Source organism: Camelus ferus, chromosome 3 (assembly GCF_009834535.1).
Source record: "Camelus ferus isolate YT-003-E chromosome 3, BCGSAC_Cfer_1.0, whole genome shotgun sequence".
NCBI classification, from domain to species: domain Eukaryota; kingdom Metazoa; phylum Chordata; class Mammalia; order Artiodactyla; family Camelidae; genus Camelus; species Camelus ferus.
The window spans coordinates 53,512,810-53,520,547 of record NC_045698.1 but is presented as its reverse complement, the minus strand read 5'-3'; the positions used below and the strand labels follow the sequence as shown (position 1 = coordinate 53,520,547).

The 7,738-nt window shown below is 33.5% G+C and overlaps 1 protein-coding gene across 4 annotated transcripts in view; it reads right to left on the bottom strand.

Annotated features, from left to right (window-relative positions):
* Positions 1 to 7,738, bottom strand: part of FAM151B (family with sequence similarity 151 member B) — a 30,519-nt gene that overhangs the window by 5,907 nt on the left and 16,874 nt on the right. The gene's annotated exons all lie outside the window — the stretch shown is intronic.

The window sequence follows — 7,738 nt, the reverse complement described above, 5'->3', positions numbered from 1 at the left end:
TTTTTGCCTGTTAATGAATTCTACATAATTGGAATCATTTGGTATGTACTTTTTTTGGGTCTTGCTTCTTTTGCAGAATATTGTTTGAGAAATTTATCCAAGTTGAAACAGGTAGCTGTGGTTTATTTATTTTCTTTGGAAAGCAGTTTAGCAGTATGTACTAAAGTTGAAAATATGGGGGAGAAGGATATACCTCAATGGTAGAGGTCCCAGGTTTAATCCCCAGCGCTGCCATTAAAATAATAAATAAGTAAACCTAATTACCTCCCCTCCAAAAAAACAAACAAAAAGAAAAAAAAAAGGAAATATGAATACCCCATGACCTAGAGATTCTACTTCTCAAACTTCCTCTCTGATACAACCTTTATAAATGCAGGCACACGTGTACCAGGATATGTGTGTGTACACACATTTATATGAATGTTCACAGTAGCAATTTTTGTAATAACTCAAATCATGAAATAATCCAAATGTCATTCAACAGTAAAACAAATTGTGACATGCAAATAATAGAATATAGAATTAATTATAAATTCTGGATTAGAGCCCTTTTGAGTCACAAAAATCTTGCCCAGCTTTGTGCTAACCTGTACATGTTCTTCATGGTATCTTTTCACAGAAAGAATTCCCAGATTTTAATGAATTCAAATTACTCAAACATATCCTTTATGGCTAGTGATTTTTGAGTCTTGTTTAAGAATTCTTTCCCATCCTCAATGTTATGAAGATTTCACTACTGATATATTCCATTAAAACTTAGTTGTTTACCTTTCATATTAAAAAAAAGACTCTGAAAAAGATAAAGAGAAACCCAAAATCAGGGATAGAGTCCGTGAGGCCAAAGGACCAGGGAGTTTCAAACTGAAGAGGGTGACCAGCAGTACGTAAATGTTGCAGAGGTTAAGAATTTGGCTTGAACAAAGTATGATCTTCAAATGAGAAATTTCAGGAGAGTAATTAACTACATAGTAAGTGGAAAGTGAGGAAGTTGAGGAAGCAGATAATGAAAGAAATGGGATTGTAGGATCATCCTATTTGAACATGGCAGCCTGAAGTCAGCATTGCCTCCTTTTCCTCCTAGGGTCACTCCAAAGTAACAAAAAGAACAAAAGACTGAAAATAGAAACTTTATCTTCAATGAAGTTAAGAAACAGAAACTGCAAATTACAAAACAGGTGACAAGATTTCCAACAGCAACAGAAATTAAGGGCAGATGGGCATGGAGGTGGAGAGAGTTTGCTCAGGTATGCAGATTACAGAGAAAGCCTGTAACAAGACACTTCTAGACGAGAGTCATACCCACCTAAACACTGCATATTAGGAATGGGATCCTTGAACTACAAGTGGGAGCTTTCCTGGATTAGATTTGGTCTCAAGAAGCAGTGGAAACAAAGAGTTAGAACAGGGAAGCCATAGTGGTAGGAATCAGACTGTTCTTGTGAAAACCCAAAATATTAAATTTAAGAGATAGATGAGCATTGGATCTGTAGATTTCTTTGGGTAGTATGGCCATTTTGATAATGTTGATTCTTCCAATCCAAGAGCACAAGATATCTTTCCATTTCTTTGTATCATCTTCAATTTCCTTCCATCAAGGTTTACAGTTTTCAGACTATAGGTAACCCCCTTGGTTAAGTTTATTTCTAGGTATTTTGTTGTTTTTGATGCAATGGAAATGTATATGCCAGTTATAAAATTCTGTTTCTTAAAGTGAAAAAAAAAAACTGAACGAAGGGCTGCAAATGGCAAAATTTCCTTCTTTCTTATGGGTGAGTTGTATTCCATTACATATATATGCTGCATCTTCTTTATCCATTCATCTGTTGATATGCACTTAGGATGCTTCCACATCTTGGCAATTATAAATAACGTTGCTATTAATAGTGGAGTGTATGTATCTTTTTGAATTAATCCTTATTTTGTGGTTGGCTTTATTCCTTTGATAACTATGTAAGTTTAAAAAGCTAAAGCTCTAAATGTTCTTAGAAACAATGAATAGTACATATGTGTAAATTTTAAAAATATGTGCAGTATATTGTGTACATGTATTTACATGCAATGTATTGTATGTGTGCAGTCAAATTGTAAGAATTCTACCTAATAAAACTGAGCAATGAAAAAAAAAAAAAGAGAGAGAGACGAAGAATCTTAGAGATGCCACAACTGCCTATCTCCATTGACTGGGGAAAAGTTAAAGGCTAAAGTCACATGTAAGACTCTCTGAGTCATAAGGAGCACAGTCCCAATCCGTGTCCACTATAAACTTTGGGCAAGTAGCTGGTCTCAAATAAAAACCTCTCTTTAAGCAGAGTAGTCAAAAATAATCTTGCAGAGATTTTATACATGAGAGTGTGAGAAAATATAAGGAAAAACAAATGACAAATGGAGAAATAAAAACCTCATCTTTAAAAAACTATCAGATAGCTAAAACAGTAAAACTTAAAAAAAAAAAGCCACAAAACAGATGAAAGCCATGACCAAACATCCTTTAAATGATGCAGTTGCCTGTTTGAAGAAAGAGCACAAAGCAGAGATATGAGTTCACAGGATTTCAAGATAATAGGAAAGAGATGATGAAATATGAATTGGTAGGTCTTAGGAAAGAAGTGGAAAATTAATACTATTATAGAAATAAGGTGAATTCTGAAGGTATACAAGGGAGAAAAGACATTGTTGGAAAATACTGTAAGGGACAAAGAAGACAAATTATTAAATCAAGTAAAAAAAATGTGAACAAATAAAAAGGAAAGAAAGACTGAAGGGAAAATAACAGATATCAAAGATAGGCAAAAGAGATCTACATATTCATAATTGGAGTCCCTGAAAGAGAAAACACAGTGTTACAAATGCAACAGAACAAGTATTTTAAAATGTCATTCACAGAAATATTCCAGAAAAGAAGAGCATTTGATTCTAGCTATTGAAAAATACCACAGCCCTGAAAAAACTGGTATAGAATGGTCCATATTGAGACATATTCTAGTAAAATTACTAAGCCTCAAAGATAAAGAACCCTTTCTACATTCTGTGTCCCCCATTACCCCTCTCCAAAATTAAGTTATTTATAAGGGCAAAAAAATAATCTGGCTGGCTTCATATTCTTCCACATCAACACTCACATTAGAAAGCGGAAGAGCAATGCTTTCAAAATCCTCAAGGAAAGGCACTATGAGCCAAGAATTGTACAGCCAGCCAATTTATCATTCGGTATGAAGTACAAAGTTGAACATTAAAAAAGGGAGTACAGTCAACTAAAATTAGGTGAGGGGGTGGAGAAATACACTAATTTTATTATTGCTCATGGAAGTTAACAGGCACTTGTAAAGAAGTAGATTAAGAGTATTTTATAAAGTAGCAGTAATAACAGGAAAAAAAACTAAACTTTTCAAATTTTCAGAATTAAAAATACAAATCAAAGAAAACAGCTACAGTGAAATGTATTTTTAAAGCTATAAAAAATCAAGTACACTAGTTTTTGAAAATGACAAGACAAAATGTGTCTGTGTTATGAATAAACTGTAAGTAAGTTAGACTCTTCTTTTAAAAGAAAAAGGGTGTTAGGTTATATTAAAAGGAGCCAGGTATCTAAGCCTCTGATAAGGAATTTAACAACATGGAAAAACAGAAGGCCAGAAGGAATCCTAAGGGTTTGGTTGAAATTGGAAGTATCAGTATGAACTCATGGGTTGTTTAAAACACACACACACAAACACAGAGATACAGAAATGGTTATAGATGTACATGTAGGGTTATGTATGTCTGTGTAGTTGTGTGCATGACTACACATATACACAAACATATATTTCCCCGTCCACTGAGAGGGAAATGACACCCTCGAAGAAATGATTATACTAAAATCCCATCTCTTGCTTTCTAAATACCATCTGCCACTATAATCAAGCAGGGATCCTGAAAGTGACTGATTTGAGAATTGGGACAAGTACATGATGAGATTGCCAAGAATGTAAGACTTGAGATGTGTCATGAGAGAATATTGAACTAACCCATATTGAAGACATCTTTTGTAATAAAAGGCCTGTAGTCTTTAAGACTGTCACATACATGAGAGGAAGGGAAAAACTGAGGAACTAACTAGGAACTAGTTTTTGAAGTTTTGAAGGAAACTGATGAGACATGACAACTAAATGCAGTGCATTTTCTTGGAGAGTTTCCTGGACCTCAAAGAAATAAAAACCATTGCTGGAATGGTTGGTAAATCTGAATGGGGTCTGTGGACTTCCTGCATGGCAGTGTTGCCTCAAAGCTGATACCCTGATTGGGAGGCTGCGTAGCAGTAATACCCTTGGGTGGGGAAGTACACACTGGAGTACTTAAAGAGAAGAGACTTCGTGACAGGAAAAAAATACAGGAAAAGAGAAAGAGAGGTGGAGGAGCGCAAGAGATGGGGGTAGAGACAATGGATAAATGCTGGAAAACATTAACAATTTGGGAACTTGGGTGAAGGAGATGTAGTAGTTTTTTCCAACTTTTAAGTAGGTTTAAAATTATTTTTTCTAATGACAATAAATCACCCTTAAAACAGTCATTGAAAAATAAAACTCTATAAATTTTTTTTGAAATAAAGGATAAAGCAAAGTTATTTAAGACAAACAAAAAGAAAGACAATGTGAATTTAGGTACAAAATCATTAAACAATACCAAGAAGGAGATCTTTTAATAATAAAGGTATAATTCTTCATGAAGATAATAAAAGAGACATAAATATGTACCATATAACATATCAAACATTTAATAAGCAAAAATTATGAAGGCAGAAGAGGAAGCAGACAAAAGCACTTTAATAGTTGGAGACTTTAACTCTCTTCATCTATAAGAGAGCAAGTAGCCAAAAAATTAAATATGCCAAAGATCTGCACACATGCAAAATGGCACACTTATAAGGTTATTCATTAACACATTATTCATCATATCAAAGATTAGAAACATCCTTTATGTTTATCAAGAGGAGGCTGGTTAAATAAATTATAGTACATATATAACTGTGATGCACATTTAGAAAAGAATGCACATCTTGAAAAGAAAAATGAGGAACCTTTAAAAAAAAGCTCCAAGATGTACTGCTAAGTTAACAAAAAAAAGAACAGATCAGAAGCAAGGTGTATAATACCTTTTGTTTTAAAAAGGAGGGGAAATAAGAATCTATACTTGCATTCACTCTTATATGCATAAAGAAACTCCTAACTGTGGTTGTATAAGCAACTAACAGCTGTGATTAGTGAGGCTGGGCAGGACTGGGTGAATAGGAGAGAGGCCTGTCACACTATAGCTCTGTTCGCTGGTTTTTAAACCTTCTAGGAGTTATTACATTAAAATATTTTAAAAAGCAAACACAAAGGCATAGAATTAAATAACATAACTTATAATGTATGTTAATGTGTCACAGAAACTATTAGTTTTACTCTAATACCCAGTCTCTTTTCTTTCATATAACAATCCCCTGAGTTCCAACTATGCACAAGACTCTACAAATTACAGCTACATGTCCCAGATTCCCCTGCAGCTAGGTACAGGCACATGACTAAGATAAAGCCAGTGAGTGTGTGCAACTTCTAAATCATGCCCTTGAAGGAGAGGGTCAGGCCCCAAGCTTCTCTTTTTTCCCTCCTTCCTACCAATTGAAACAGATGTGGTAGTAATCGATATGACCATACAGATGAGGTCAACTTCCTAAGGAAAGCAGGCATCAAGATAGAAGGATTTTGGGTTGCTGACACTGTGGAGGCATCAGATCAGCCCTGGACTATTTATGCTTTCCCCGTTATGTGACAGAGAAACAAACTGAAGTTTAAGCTATTGTTAATTTAGATTTTTGTTATAACAGCCAAACTATATTCTCACTAACATACATGAACTCATACAAATACCCATATATCAAGCCATTAATAAAACCATAATAAAGTCTACAAAGTAGAAATAATATAGACATTATCTGATTACTGTACAATAAACCTAGAAAGCTATTAACAAATCCAAAATAAAATAATTCTACCACCTTGATGCCTAAAAACTTTTCTCTTAAAACAACTTTTGAGACTAAGGAGAAAAAGCCACCATTGCAGAATATTTATAAGTTAACAGTGATGAACATCTACATACAAGAAACAATAAGATACAGCTACAGCAGTGGTCAGAGAAACAAGTATAGTTTCAAATACTTACGTTAATAAATATAAACATATTAGTAAATATAAAAATGAAAATAAATTAAGCATACAACTCAAGAAATTAGAAGAAACTTCATGAAGCAGAATTTTAGAAGATATAGGGCAGAAATTAGTAAATCATAGATCAGAGAAATAAATATCCAAGAGCTGGTTCTCAAAAAAGAGAGAGATTAAATCATTATCTAGTTTAATCAAGAAACAAAGGAAAAAACTTCAAAAAAGCAAAATGAGGAAATTATTTTGAAGACACAGAAGAAACCAAAAGGATAAGAAATTATTTTAACCATCTATGTGTAAAAAATTTAAAAACCTGAATGAGGTGAACAATTTTCTAGGAAAATACATCAAAATTGGCTACCAAGTAGAAAATCAACCATTTACCATATAAGAAATAGAAAAGATTATATAAGTTAAGCTTTCCATCAGGTTTAGATGGTTTCACTATTGAGTTTGCCAAAATTTAAGTACAGGCCACTTCAGTGTTACTTTTAACACCTGAGAAAATGTAAAAAGAAAGAAGGTCCCTAGTTTTTTAATAAAATGTTCATGATAGTAATACCTAAAACTGAGAAAGAAAAACTACAGACAAATCTCACTTTTGAATGCAGAAACCCCAACTAAAATATTAGCAATAAAATTCAGCAGCACATTAAATGCACAATAAATTCTGATCAAGTGGGGTTTATTCTGGGAAATGTGTGGATGATTCAATATATAAAATACTAAAATAACTTATTTTATTAATAGGTAAAGGGAGAAAAATAAGGTTATTTTCATAGCAACTGCAAAGTCATCAGTAAAAACTCAATACGCACAGGAATGTGGATTCTTCTTTAATGTTTGAGTATATACTTCCCTTACTCTCTACAGAACAGTGAATTACCAAACTGGGTCTTTTTCTGGATGATTTGTGAAAATTCTTTACCTGTTAGAATCTTTATATCTTTCTGACATATGTATCAAGAATAGCTTTACCAGAATCTTTCCATTTGTATGTTAAGTGTATCAAACTTTCCTTTTATAGATAGCTTCTAGGTTTTGTGCCTTACTAAGATAAGAAAGAAGGGTCTTCTCTACTCTGAACCTGACTAAAAAAATCATCACTTGTGTTTTCTTTATGCATTTAATGTTTGGTGTTCATGTCTTTAATTTATTTGTAATTATTCTGGAGGAAGGATTAAGGAAAGATGTTAACTTTGTTTCTCCTGTAATGTTGGCCTGTTGTCCCAACACAAACTACTGAACTTTAGTTTCAATGGCTTGAATTACCAGCTTTTTCCTGTATTAAGTCCATGATAGAGTTGGGTTTATTTCTGGACTTTCCCTGATGTTCTATTGACTAGTCTATTAAAGAGATAGTATCAAAGCTGTTTCAGTATCTGCAGCTTTTTTTTTAAATAATAATTTTTACTGAAGCAACATTTTCTAGTTTTTATTTATTTTTTATGAGGGGGAGGTAGCTAGGTTTCTTCATTGATTTCCGCTTGGAGGAGGTACTGGGGATTGAACCCCTAACCTCTTGGGTGCTGAGCATACACTCTACCACTTGAGCT